Source organism: Astatotilapia calliptera, chromosome 4 (assembly GCF_900246225.1).
Source record: "Astatotilapia calliptera chromosome 4, fAstCal1.2, whole genome shotgun sequence".
NCBI lineage: Eukaryota > Metazoa > Chordata > Actinopteri > Cichliformes > Cichlidae > Astatotilapia > Astatotilapia calliptera.
The window spans coordinates 23,545,051-23,560,277 of record NC_039305.1 but is presented as its reverse complement, the minus strand read 5'-3'; the positions used below and the strand labels follow the sequence as shown (position 1 = coordinate 23,560,277).

The 15,227-nt window shown below is 38.9% G+C and overlaps 1 long non-coding RNA gene across 1 annotated transcript; it reads right to left on the bottom strand.

Annotated features, from left to right (window-relative positions):
* Positions 1-1,603: 1,603 nt before the first annotated feature.
* On the bottom strand, positions 1,604-1,895 carry LOC113020055 (uncharacterized). Its single transcript, XR_003272148.1, has 3 exons — positions 1,864-1,895; positions 1,718-1,782; positions 1,604-1,633 (listed from the first exon to the last, which is right to left on the bottom strand). It is a non-coding gene; the product is annotated as an uncharacterized LOC113020055 (long non-coding RNA).
* Positions 1,896-15,227: the final 13,332 nt, after the last annotated feature.

Here is a 15,227-nt window from a genome sequence, read left to right as displayed (position 1 = left end):
ATTGTATTCTAATTTTTGCCTCATAACTTTTGCACTGTCCACTTCCTGCTGTGACAAAACAAATTTCCCATGTGTGGGACTAATAAAGGTTATCTTATCTTAAACTGAGTGACTCGAAACACTGACAGAACTAGAAACACAATAAGGTAAAACGATAAAATCAAAGCAGAAACCAAACCTCTGCGTTATACAAACACGAGACCACGAAAGAGACATACTCCAAGACACAAGTACAAACTCTTACAACTGTGTTTTGTCTTGATCAGTTTCTTTAGCTGTTAAAATGAGACATTTTTCCACACTTTTGGGCTTTTTGGCTTTGATAACATATGTTTTTTGTTTTTTTTTAAACTTGCACAAAGTTGATTGTGTTTACTTTTCTTTGTTTTCTTTATTGAACATAAATGGAAATAACTAATATTGTGAAGAATACTGAAAAAATATGTTTTTAAGTGTACAAAATTACGTTTTTTTGTGTTAACACAAATGTTAGTAATAAACAGTGATAGAATTAGTGTTTATGGAAATATTGATTTGTTTAAGTTGAATTTTAATTATCTTTTAAAGTACAAATAGGAATATGGCTATGTCTCTAAATGTGACATTAAATGATGACGTGAAGCAAAAACACTTATTTATGATCATGATTATTTTTAATACTTTTATTTGTTTTTCTATAACTTACACATTTTGGACAAATGTGAAGGACACATTTAATCGCTGTATTCGTTAAATACCTTTTAAGATCAAAGGAAAAGATGATAAATGTATGATATGGTACATTTCATTGGTAGTTAAAAAGATAATTAACATTATATGCGCACACTTATTTTCACTTCATTTAATTACAACCTTGATATGCTGAAATTGGTGGTCTCAGAAAATCATTAGTGAGAGAAAAGAAAAAGAAGGGGGAAAAAAGAAAACTGGGTGTTTTTGACCCCTGACTTGTGTAGCGAGCGAAAGCCACCGAGTAACCGCTAAGGGCCTCTATACTACTTGTGCAAACTTTCAGGCCCAAAGCTCTCACAAGAACGAGCCCAGAATAAACAGGACAAGAGGGTCAATATCAGTCAGATATGTTAAAATTTATTATTTTAAAAGAACACAAAGGGTTTGCAAAAGGCCTAAAACATCAAAATGGTAAAAAGGTCACTAACGACCACAAGATAGTGTTATTGGTGCAACCTGCCAGCAATGCAACTATCACCTGAGGGCTTGCTCTCCCTTGGCGGTCCCAGATGCTCGTTGCTTTAAAAGAAACAAATCCACCCCAAATAAATACGAGCCCAACAGAACACTTACCGCATGCACTAAGTGCTAGTTCAGGCAATAATCGGTGGCACTAAAAATCACTCTTAATAAAAACTTATTCACTGCAAATCCACACAGAGCACCTCTAAAGATCCTAATTCCCCTAAGGTAAGAGTCCCACTCAGGGATTGCACATTGCCCGACTAATATTGCACCAGCCCAGTAGAAATAAAAACAAACCCGGCATAAAAAAAAAAAAACAGTTTTAAAAGGTGACCCTACCAAAACCAAAAACACAACAACAAGGAGAAGGAGGAAAAAAAAAAAAAAAAAAAAAAAAAAAAAAAAAACAGCGACAAATTCACATGTGCAGCCTGCCCTGCAGGAGGCAATACAATATAAATTAGATTATAGTGCATCAATATACTTTTTTTTAAATGTCAAATATATTAAGTTAACATACCTCCAGCAGACAACTGTGTTTGCTGCACACCTGGCTTATCTTGGCTTATCTTGTGAAAATCACTACTAAAACATAAAATACAATAAACATCAAATACATTTCAACAAATTTAAAAAAAAAAACACTAAAAGAAAAACAGCCTGTACCTCGAACCTCTGCTGTAGAGGTTTACAACAACTGTTTGTGTAGCAGACAATTAAAACTTCTCAGGCTCTTCACCTACTCACACAACCATTGTTCACAGCCGCTCGTCAGTGGAAATGAAGAGCACCTGCTGCTACTTCCTCTTTTATACCCTCCATTGGGTCCCCTGGGTCCTAAAGACTTCCCCATTACACTTGTAAACTGACTTGTTTTTTAAATGTATTCATTCAGTCAACTGTAATTTGCACTTTAGTCTTTAAAAAGAGCAGTTTTAACTAATCACTATAGGAGACAGGTTAGCTGTTGTGGAGAAGGAACATAAAAGCTTCAGATGAGGCTGATAAATGGTGGCAATTGAGTGGAAAAGTCACTGCTCCTGCAATACTGAGGAGCTGTAGTGGTGGGATATCAGTTCACCAGGAGACTAATATACAAAGAGACTGCGGAGATTGGCAGGATTCAATTATGATTGCATTGTCTTTACTTGTTGTTGAATGTATTGAATTGCTCTGTCGGTTAGACGAGTCTCTCTTTAAATTAAATCTAAGGAAGTAAGACATTTAGATTAAATCTGAGATATTCTTTCTGTTTCCAGTTTCCAGTTTTTGCTAACATTAGTAATAAGAACCTCTGCAGTCAGGCAGTGATGTCAAAATGAACTTTTCTGGCCTTTTCCTTATTTTTTCTTTACTTAAGGATTAGCAGTAAAGTAAATGAGATGTATCAAATACATTTTTATGCTGTACGTTTTGTACTGAGGCAAGTGTTTAGGTGAAGAAATAAGAGAATACATGAGGATACAACTGTTTTTGTGGCTGATGCTGTACTTATGCACACCGGCATATAATGAGGCATGGCAGGTAGTTGGGTACATACAGCAAAATAAAATTCTGTCCGGGCAGCTTCATCTAGAGGAAAAAAAGTGGACATAATGTGGATACTAGAAGAATCCGAAATGAATAGGATTCATCCTCTGGGACCAGACTCACATCCCTAAAGCCACGCTGCCGCAAAGCAAGTCATGAAGGTCAAGTAGAAGTCAGAAGCTGGAGATTTACCAGCAACTTCAAGGATGCCAGGACAGAACTCCCAGCTAGTCAGCAGGAAGTCACACAATATGAGTGTGAAGTAAGAGTGGCTAGCAAAAAAGCTACTTACTGGAAGAATAACCGGTAACATATGGGAAGAACCCCTCCAGCTGACAATCAGGTCCCAGAGAGCGGGCTGTTCCCTGGTGGTTTACTGACTGACTGACTGGAAATAAGGCACTTTGGAGAGCTGATTTAAAACAGCATCCATCAGAGAGACACACAAAAACACACACAAACCCTCTTACACTGTATCTGTGATAAAGCCTCCACCATTGCTGGCTCATTTGCTGATCCAGCCAGAGCAATTATGGATGTGTCCAATCGCCATGAATTTCCTTAAGGTTAATTAATTTTGTGCAGTAAGTCTTGACTCTATCAATCCATCAGGTTTTATGTGCTGCCTTTGCCCACCTCTCCATCTCCTATCATTTCTCCTTTAAAGGACATGTATAGATTCTAGCTTCTTCTTTTTTTTAAACCTTTTATCCAGTCGTCATGAGAGCTTGTCTCTATTTTTCTTTTATATTGCTTTTAATCAGCTCCTGAATACAAATTTAATCTGACCTTTCATAGTGGAAATAAAAATCCAGCTTCCGTAATATAAACTCCTTAATGTGACAATTAAAGACATGAAACGGTCATACATCAGAACTGAACTGCTGCACAAACAGGATCTAATATTTGATAATTAGTATCGAACAGATGATCTAGTGATGTTTTTAATCCCTTATCTTATAGTCCCTCTGACAATTTAAGCATGGTGTGGCATTGAAGAGGGATAGGGCAGCGAATTAGTGGCAAAGCACGGTAGATTTCCCCGTTAGAGCAGAGCGCTGGCTGGCGAGTGAGATTTAGATAGATGGAGTAAGAGATCGTTCCACCTCAGGAGGCCTGCAGTTTAATTGAGTTTATGAAGCAGTGGATGGAGCAGATTGATGGGGGACATCTATCTAAGAGACCTCTGATCCCTCACTTTCCATCCTTCACCTGATCTTTTTTTGCTAACTTTCCCTTTTCTAGCACTATTCATCTCATTTACTGTCCTGCCTTTTTTTAGTGCAGATTTTGAAGTTTTGTGTATATCTGTCAAGCTTTATTCGTGTCCTTTGTATGGATTCAGATACACACATAACAGTGCATTCGATTTTTATACTTTTTCAACCAGCTGCGCTCTTGACTATCAAAGGTCCTCTCTTTATAATCTGTAGTAAAAGTAATCTTTTTTTTTATAGGTATACAATTTTTATGGTAAAGTAACAGTCTTAGTATTTGATTTTACGCATGATATTACAGAATTTTACCATTTTTATTATCACGTATAATGACACTCAACGTACTGTGAAACTTGTATACTGGTGTAACGTGTAATCACAAAAGATTTCCTTGATGATATTTACATCAGTGTAAATACAGCAGATTAACCAGAGCTACATATTCCATATATTTGTAATTTTGTTTTGTTCTCTGTCACGATAAGCCTCCATCTTCACAGATGGCTGTAGAAACTTACTCTTGTACCTACCTCTCTCCTGACCTCCCCCGTACATGCTGATGATGATTTGAACCTAAATCGACATTAATTTGTTTAAAAATTTTACATTTGGATTTATCTGTTGCCACTGATTTTCACTTCAGTTCTCGTGTCATTTAGCATACATCAGCATTTTCTCCCTCCTTCCCTTCCTTAAGTACTATCAAACAGACATTCTTATGTTATTCAAAACCATTAATAAGAGATTTAAAACAAAAACACAACCTTATAACAATGATTCAGTAAAGCTGAAGCTGTACTAATTTGTCTTTTTAGGTTTAGGTTCTCACTAAAATGCTGTGCCATTACATCTGCTCAAAAATCAGAAATATCTTATTTTTATTTAATTAGTCCAAAGCACAATTAGCCCTCTCAACCCATTTCAATATTGTCTGATCTGGTCTTACTATACTTAATTATAGTAATTATAAAATAGCTAGTCAATAATTAACAGTCCACTTACAGGGAAATTTCAAAGTAATTTTTAAATACATAAATGCCTCCTCTTTCTTTTTTCGGTATAGGTCTCCATTAGGTATTTTCATTATTGTATTGTTTAACACATGTACTGAATAACTGCCATATTTTATTCTGTATTGTTTTGCAGTAATATTACAAATCCATGCAACACCCACGCACACTTGAACTTATTTTGTCAGCTTGTTACCCTCCAGACTGTGTGTTGACAGCTGGTTGCAGACACACCAGATTGACGGAGCACTTACTGGACAGGCCTGCAGAGCTGCAGATGCTTGTGTGTGTGTGTGTGTGTGACTGATTAGGCTGTGTGTGGGCTTTTACAAGAGAAAAATGGATTGACTTAAGAAAAAGAAGGAAAAAGAAATGTATGTTTGGGCCAGAAAGAGGGAAAATGATATGCTAATGAGTGCATATTGCATGAATAAAAGAGCTGGAAATGTGTGTATGTATGTGTGAAATGCCAACGTTTCTGCCCTGAGTGTCTTTCTTTTTGTTTGTGCACATGAATTGACAGATGATGATATACAGTATAGCACTGCTGCTCATGTGATTATAGGGCCCGCTCTGCATACATTTGCTTTGATAAAGCAGTTGCCAATATGCATTCATTCAAACCTAAACTTTGCTTCATTGGGTCTTACAAAACAGTGAAGAGCAGTCAAAACAAAAAAGGCACAATTATCATAATTGTGCTCCTAATGATAAAACAGAATAGTGGGAGTAAAAAAATGAAATAAGTAGCATGGGTCTGAAGGTGTTATGAAACAGCTTTGTTGACTGCCCACTGATTGGAAATGAAAGGCACTAAAACCCACATGCTTTTGGCTCTCACTTAGCCTACGGAATCACCAGGCTCAGCACTTCCTCAGATCTCCATGGCCCTATTTCCAGCTGCGTACTCCCCACTAAACCACAGCATTAGCTGGATTAACCTACACACTCCTGCTGTCTGTCTCTCTCCTGCAGCACCAGACTTAAATCTTTCCTCTGTTTCTTCTCATGTCTGCCTTTCTAAGGTTACATTCTGTTAGTTCTGCATGCCTCTTTGCCTTTTTCCCCTCTACAGAGCTGGAAATGTCATCTCCCTTTTCTCTCACATTTCTTTTGTCCTTCCTTTCGTCTCCTGCTATTATCTGACGCAGTTTCATTCCTGAGATCATTCTCTTTTTTAACAATATTTCTCCAGAGAGGGAGTATTTCCACCCATTCTACTTCCTCCTCCCACCCTTCTCTCCACCTCCTCTGCCCTTTTGATGTTTTTTTCCCCTCCTTCATTCATTTGGTTTTCTGTCCAGTCATTATCAGCTGTGGTGAGTGACAGTTCCTGTCTTATCAGGTTCTTTCAGGTGCTGGTTAAAATCCATTCTCTGGTGGGATGCACAAAGGTGAGCTGGTAAAATGCCATGTGCCGCCTCCATATTGCAATGGGAAGACTATTTTGGCTGGACATACTGCACTAAACGTGCCTTTATTTTTTCTATTTCAGTTTCAGTCGTTTTTAGTTGACTATCAATTCTTAGACTGTTACTGTATCCCTGCTGATGTGCTCTTAGGCATTCCTTTATTTTAAGTTTACCCATAAATGTAAAAATATGAATGCTACATTGGCTTTCCTAGATAAAACCAATCAGTGTGAAAGCTCTACAGCAGCTAACCAGCACGAACTAATAGTTTGTTGACAAAATGCAAGTTTAACACAACATATTTTTGCTGGGTCTTAAGAATATTTGCATTGCTTTTCAGCCATGTCTCTGGTAAATATATGACAAATGTAAGTCACGGAAACTTTGGTCTCCAAATGTTCAAAGATAATCATCGTGTTGTTGCTAACATTTTGCTTATTGCCTGCTAATCGATGACAGTAGCAACATTAACAGCCAAAACAGTGCTGCTGTGGAGTGTAAAGGTAAAAACAATAAGCCTAACAGTACTTACTCGTTCAGCTTGAAAAGCTGTTAACCATGTTACTAAGATACTTATGGTTGCTTGCTGTTGAGCTAGCAATCTTTGCTTTTGGAGCACCCGGTAGCAAGTGCAATGCACCTTTCTTTACAAACGTGCCCAACAACTTCTGTAACTAAACTTAAAGTAAGTGTCCTTTTTCACAGAAAACAAACTTAACGATAGCTTCTGTTTTGCTGTCCTTACGCTGTGCATGCTGCCTCACTGTGGCTTACATGGGACACTTGAACTGAGCAGAATATTTGTAACACCCGTACTTTTACCGACTGTGACCACTCTGAACGTCTGCTGTGGAAAAAGGGTCGCTGCACAGTTTCGCTTTTGCTGCTAGAGTGCAGAGTCCCTGCATTAGCATTAGCAGTGCGGCTGAATAAGTAATGGTAATGTAATATTCCAGCATCCTCTGACCTGAATAAGAACATTTATACACTGGTACTGAGCCCCAGGATGACTGCCAGGGGCAAGAGAGGCCGAAAGAAAGAGCAGGAGAGGTGAGAGAGAGAGAGAGAGAGAGAGAAAGATTGTGGACATGGTTTGTGGCATTTGGCTTTTTGCTCTCTGTGATGGATTTGGTCCAAACCCTTGAGACACACAAGTGAACTGTGACACCTATGACAGCTGGAGATGATGCCCACTGCCCTGCCAGCTTACTCACACACACACGCACACACACACGCACACACACACATGCACGCACGCACGCACGCACGCACACACACACACACACACACACACACACACACACACACACACTATATTTTATCTCTGGACAGGTGTTTTCAATTTCTAAGACTAATTCAAAACCCCGAGTTTAACTTGGCCATGTGACAGTGGTGTTTTTAATGTTTCTAATGTTTATCTTTATTTAGTAGCAATATCGATGACAGACATCCACTGAGTGCCTATATTGTATGTGAATTATTATTTGTGATTGCAGTTGTATAGAGTTATTATTGTGTTGTCATATTCACAGATGTGGTGTCTCTGATTTCATTAATATGAAAGTTTCCTATAACTTCCATTTTTTCACATGTATAAATAAAAGTCAAATTTGTTTGATTTGTTACATTTGTAAGGGAAAAAACCATCATAGTCACGTAAAATCAGTCAAAGGGGGATTGAGTTTACGTGATTATATACATACAGGGACAAACATTAAAAAAATGATTTGACAAATGAAGATTTAAACAGGGAGTGTCAGTTTTTTAGGACTGGGTTCCAGTTTCACACGCCAAGACTGAGGGCTGCACAGAAAAAATGCCCACATCAAACACTTGACTTTTTCCCAAGTACCTCAAATATTTACCTTTATTGAAATCTAGCTTATTAGGTATGCTTGGTTTGTGTATCTGAACAAACCAGCCATTTTTGCTTACTAAACAAAGAGTTCATTGCACCCAAAAACCACACAAGGGTTAACAGCACTTAATGTAAATAAATTACAACTACATTTTTTAAGCCTTTTTGCAATACCAGGAGGTGGAAGTCATTTATTTCTGTGGAGAGTGCTTTGTTAAAACTTCATTTATTTTATAAGACTAGCTGTCCCTCAGTAACTTATCTACATCCTGCTGTACCTCTCGGCTGGGTTACTTGGTGCAGGAATTGATTGTCTGTTTTGCTACTTGCACATTTGATATGCTTATTTTCCTCCATTTCTTTTGGCCTTGAACATAAAGGACCACATTAGCTGAATGTTTGTATGCACACGGGGCAACATTATGAATACAAAATCTTGTTAGAGTATTGCCCACCATATGTCGTCATAATCTTGTTTTTCTCTAAGTCACTTTAATCCTCTTTATGTACCGTAACACATTTCTTCAGGTCGAAAATAATGAAAGGTTTAATCTACATTATGTCCTTTTTTCCCAGGATAAATGTGCGATCGTATTATCACTGTCAAAATTAATTAAGTTGTTAATTTAACAGATGTTCAGTGGGTGCTTTGGGTTGAAAATAAATTGAATCAGACATTCTTAACTGGATTTGAGGATGTAAGGACATAACCTACTGTAGAAGCAATTAGTTACAGTTTTTCAGTTAAATATAGTGAGGACTGAATCCAAGTAACTATAGGAAGAAGTGCTGTTGAATCTGTAATTATGTTTTTTGTTCTATTGTACCTCTCAATCTCACGTACTAGCTCTGGCTCCTTCCCCACCCAAGGTCCCTGGGTCCCTCACCCAGGTACCAATTTTCCATGGGAGACCCTACCAGGGGGTGGAAGTCCCCCGATAACATAGCCCCTGGGATCCCCGGGACACACAAACCCCTCCACCACAATAAGGTAGCGATTCACGGAGCGGTCAAACCAAGTTGTAAAAATACCGTATTTTCCGCACTATAGGAGGCACTTTAAATCCTGTTTCTCAACAATCGACAGTGCGCCTTATAATCCGGTGCGCCTTATGTATGAATTTTGGTTGTGCTTACTGACCTCGAACTGATTTTATGTGGTACACGGCGCTCAAAAAGCTGTCAAAAAATGTTTTACTACGACTTTGGTAAGCTACGACGTCACACCGCTTGATGGATTGTCGGAGCGTTATGGCTCACGGAGTAATCTGGGTCCAAAACGCCATCCGCTTCAGTTCCCAAAGTTAAACGGACACTGCGACATCACTGAGAGTTAAAAACTGTCTAAATTCTTTCAACTTTAATAAAATGATCAGCATTGCTGCTTTACTAGGTGCAACAATTAAGTTTAATATCCAGGCATCCATGAAAACAGAATTTACTAAATTTAAGTTAGCTCGCTCGTTTCCACCTAAACATGACATACCATGTTCTGACTGCAAGATTTCTTAAAATTTTAAAACGTACAGCTCTGCTATCACTTCCAACATAAATGAAGACAGAAAACTAAACAGCAGTGACTTTTGTAGGGTTACTGAAGTTGGGCTAGCTGGTATATAATGATGTGCTACGTGATCGCTAGTGACACAGCTATGTTAGCATAGCATAAACACAGTGAAGCTGGAGGATGAATGCTAACTTTGTTCCACTGGATAAAAGTTAACGTGAGGGTTCCCGATGGTTAGGGACAAATGCAATCGCATGGCAGGATGCTGTAAACGGACCAAACTTCAGTCAGGAGAACAACTGAGATAATCCATCCACAATACAAGGTTAGTCATTAATATACTGCAACAACATGGGAATAGAGCAGCTATGAGAGAATTCGGCATTAATGAATCAATGGTTCAGAAGTGGAGGAAGCAAGAAGAATGAGTTGAGTAAATTTTGACTTATCTGACTGTTTTGTTTCGCTTAATGCGCCTTATAATCTGGTGCACGTTATGTATGAAAACAGACCCGTTGATCAACAGTGCGCCTTATGGTCCAAAAAATATGGTATATATATATATAAAACAAAGTGAGTTGGTCACTCTGGAGTTCTTCAAAATGAAGAAAAAATTGGTTATTGGAGTGCAGAATCATTCTGTTTTATTTGACCATAGCTAACAGACAGTTCATGCAAATTACTAATTGAAATTCGGTTAGCTTGTCCTGTGAGTGATTGGTTGTTGTCACTGTGACGGACACGGTAAAACCATTCCTCGCAGAAGCATCAGGCAGCCTACCGTGAAAGGTGGAATCCTCCCTAACGTGCCTGCTGAATGTGACAGAGCTGCAGCGTGTGTCTAATGTTTTGATCGATATCTGATAGAATGCATGCAGGCTACTGAAAATGTGTAAAGTCATAATATCTCTAAGGTACCACAAATAAATAAAGGCAGCTTATACAGTTGCTCAATTTTGACATGGCTATAACATCATAAGAATTAATCGCTACCATATTCCATTAATGCAATTTGGACATATATAAATGGTGGTCACATAAACACAGGTATGCTAGAATATATCAGCACCCCCTGAGCTGTGAGTCATCAGTAGTGTCAGCCTCAGCCCTTAACCAAACTCCAACCCCAGACAATCAGAAAAGATAATTTTGTTTTTACTTGCTAATACCCCCAACTATTAGCAATTAGAAAGAAAACCATCATTGTAATTAATATAATTATGTAACCGACATTTATTTTTTCAACTAAATCTGGTTTGCCATTTCTGAGTTACGGAAGTCTTAGAGTATAGGCCTCAGAGAGTAATCCAGGACACTCTAATAGGAATAAAAACCTTTTCACTCATATTATAAGACATAATAATACATTTTCTGCCCAAAAAATAAAAAGGTAAAGCAAATAAAATATGGAATAATTAAAGTGATATTCTTTGAAATAATGCACCATACTGTCAGTGATTGATCCACTGTTAAAGGTCAAAGCTCTGCGCTTAAGGCACTAGTTCCACAACCAGGCAGCTACAGTAAGCAACCTTTCCCTCCTTGTCTTACTCCCTCGTCGCCTTTGGAGCTGTTCCTCTGGCATGACATTCATTTTCCTGGCATGCTATGCCCAGAAAGTAGATCCTATATTGTATGGATATTATAGCATTAGTGTTTATTAGTGATACAAAGCAATTGGTTTGATGTGAAAAATCTATTACAAGGGACATAAGTTTTCACGTGTGTCAACATAATGGACCCATTTCAAACACTGAATTCTTACAAGTGATGATTTAATAACCCCATATGAAGTATTTTATTTAATGCCATTGATGTGTCGATTACAGTGATTGTCTGTTACCATGACTGGCTTGTCCCCCCCTGCTTCTTTATGCTGCCCACCAAACAGTCGAACCATGTGAAACTGTCAGAGTAACAGTTTTGTGTCATTCTGATTTCAAGACATTGCCTAATCTAAAAATAAACAAAGAGTATCGGCTCTGTACACCAAAATGTGTAATACTTACAAACACTCAAACCAAAATTCAATAAGTAACAGTGAAAACAAAACTTTTCAGTGTATTTGTGTTGACCTGTTTATTACCTTTGGTCCAGTGGCTCAGTAGTAGTAGGTGGGTGGCAGATGTGAAGAACACAGGGTTTTGACCTTTCCTGTTAGAGCCTTCATCAGTGGCGTTCTCTCTCTCTCTCTCTCTCACACACACACACACACACACACACACACTGTCTTGTCTAGGGAAAACCATCTTCAGTGGTCATTAGTTAAATAAATATTTGCTCTTTTCCTAATTTTACGTTTCCTCTCATCAGTTATTCCTACTGAATTATTCATTTAAACACAAATACAAACAGCACATTCAGGAACACTGACAACAAAAGCGCAATGAATAATAACAATAACAATAAGTGACTATAAGTGTGACAAACAGTTAAGCCATTTCTTTGCATGCTTCGACACATCTCAGGGCGATCGTGGCTCAAGAGTTGGGAGTTTTCCTTGGAATCGGAAGGTTGCCGGTTCGAGCCCCGGCTTGGACAGTCTCGGTCGTTGTGTCCTTGGGCAAGACTCTTCACCCGTTGCCTACTGGTGGTGGTCAGAGGGCCCGGTGGCGCCAGTGTCCGGCAGCCTCGCCTCTGTCAGTGCACCCCAAGGTGGCTGTGGCTACAATGTAGCTTGCCATCACCAGTGTGTGACTGGGTGGATGACTGGATATGTAAAGTGCTTTGGGGTCCTTAGGGACTAGTAAAGCGCTATACAAATACAGGCCATTTACCATTATTGTGTATTTTTTTTTATTGTGTTTAGTTGATATTTTAAGTTGAGAACTACTGCACAGAATTTCGTAATGCGACTGCATGATGACAATAAAATATCTTGAATCGTTGATCAAAGTGCAGACTTGGATTATTTTTGCATATATGGATTATTTTCTGTTCACCTCACTGCATTAAACACCTTTTATGAATATTTCCAATTAAATATTTAATGAAAACACTGTATGTTTAACAGGGTGTTGCTCGATTTAAAGATTCAAAACAATCACAGAGCAGTAGTTTAAAAACAAAGGGTTCACTACTCCTCAGTAGTCGGCCTTATTTAAATCCATAAATTAAAGAAAAGATAAACCCTTAATTTAGTAATGCCCCTTTTTTGCCCTGCCTGGGATATTTCTACAACTCTTTTATGAGCAAAACTTAGTTTGTAACTGTTTGCATGACACCCCTGCTGTGTGTTTTTTTGTTGTCTTCTTCTCAGAAACAGCGTCGCTTTCCTGTTTTGACAGCAAGTCTCTTTTGTTCTGTTTGTTTTTGTGTTAAACCCTGTGACAGGTCATCCTATCCGGGTTGCTCTAACTGAAATAGGACCTGATGTGGTAAAGACATTGATATTACCTCCAGGTGAGCCAAAGCACTGGTGCAACCTTGAATAGCTGCTTTTCACCTTTTGCTTTTCCCATACAGCCATACTTAGCTTTTAGTAATTGAAGATAATGGCCTAAGTGAGTAGTTTGTATTAAAAATCGAGATTTGCTCTCAAAAAGAATTGATCTTTTAAAGAGACGAGACAACGCAAACGGTTTCACATGCAGTCAGAGGACGTTGCACACTTAAAACACAGCACTGCCAGCTCGGTTATAACCCACGGCAAACATAGTCAGATCCCAAACAATGTCAGAACAAATTAAATGGCAACACGCTTCTTTGGGAGACCCAGACTTTGTTGTTGTGTGAGACAAAAAAGCAGAGAAGAGAGGCAGAAAATGCAGATATGTGAAAGGATGGGGTAAAGATTTTTTACTCTTTTTTTACATTCTGTCCTGCTGGTATGTGTTTTTGTTAGATTTTCTGACTTTCTGTATTTGGAGGTTTGAATGTGTGTCATTTACCAATAAACCTGAGAGAATATTCTGCAGGGATTCATGCTTGGGAACTCTAATAAACTGGGTCATATGAAAGCTTGAAGCAGATCTTTTGGCAGTTTCCTTGCTAGAGCTGCCACGAGTGTTGTTGTCAAAACTAATTAAGCAGGAAATTTTGGGGGAAACCTTAATTCTTGTGTAATCCTGTACTTATTTTCATCATCAGTTTATGACACTCAGTGCTTATAAGGGTTACGCTGGTGATGAAGTGCTATAATTTACCCTGCTCTTGAACCCATTTCCCTCCCTTCTCCTTTAAGTGACTTAGTTTTTGCAAATCCCAGGATGTTTTCTGACACCTGCACCAACTATGACCTTGTTCAGTTTTCCGATAGATTAGCTGCAGCAGTTGCAATAGACTGGAGGCTGGCAGCAAGTCAAGGATGAGCCCGTCTCTTGCCCTATGATGGGATAGCTTCCAGCCCACCGTGTTATTTGAATTGGACAAGTGGTTAAGAAAATGGATGGATGGTTACAGTAAGCTATACACCAAGAGTCTGGTGCTGGTCAGTTTGAGCTGCCTGATGAATGTACTGATTCTGTCAAGAATTCCAAGATCACAGTCACAAATCAATCTCTCTTGTCCAGCTTAAACTGGGGAGTAAGGTCACAGCTACTGGTCTGTTTGAGGTGTGACGTTAGTGAAATGCTTCATCCTGTGAATTGACAGGTACTAGAAGCAAGTTCCATTTTAATTACAAAACTGCAGGAACTGTCTAATGGCATAGCCCTGCGACAGATTGGCGACCTGTGTTAGGTGTGGCTGTGTGCAGGCAGGAATAGGACCCAAGGTGCAGACTCCGGAGACAGACGTGAACTCAAAAAAGGCTTTAATTTAATACTCAAAATATAACAAAACTAAAAAAACTCAAAACAAACTTAAACTAGAGAAATGACAGAACACACAGCTAAGAAAACGGTAGATCGCAACACAGACACAGAGAAACACTGGGCTTAAATACACAGAGGGAGCAATCAGGGAATGGGTAACAGGAGGGAAACACAGCTGGGGCAAATCAGGCCTAACGAGACAAGAGGAAGCAAAACCAGACACATTAACATCAGACATGGACTTTCAAAGTAAAACAGGAAACACATAACACAGACTGAACAAAGACACAGACTCATATGCAGGCACTACAAAGGGAACAGAGACGTGGGAACAGGGCAGACACAAACACTGACTGAACACGGGGATATAGGAACTTAGGATACACATAGACGCGAACTAGACAAGGGGATGCAGGTGATAGGGGAGACATAAGCCATAAGACGGAACTCAAAGAAACCAAAAACTAGACAGTATAAATAATATCATAAACTCAAAAACCCTGGGTCGACGACCCAGGCATCCTAACAACCTGTCCAGGGTGTACCCTGCCTCTTGCCCTAAGACAGCTGGGATAGGCTACTGTTTTAAGCTACTGTGGCTAGTTTTTGATCTTTGGCACATTCTGTGTCCTTATGGATTGTTGTGCCTGGGCTACCTTAGATACTGTTAGACTAGGACATTAGTTTTTGAAAGCTCCTGCTCTATTCTGACCAAACAAAAGATGGATGTAGACTCTGGTTG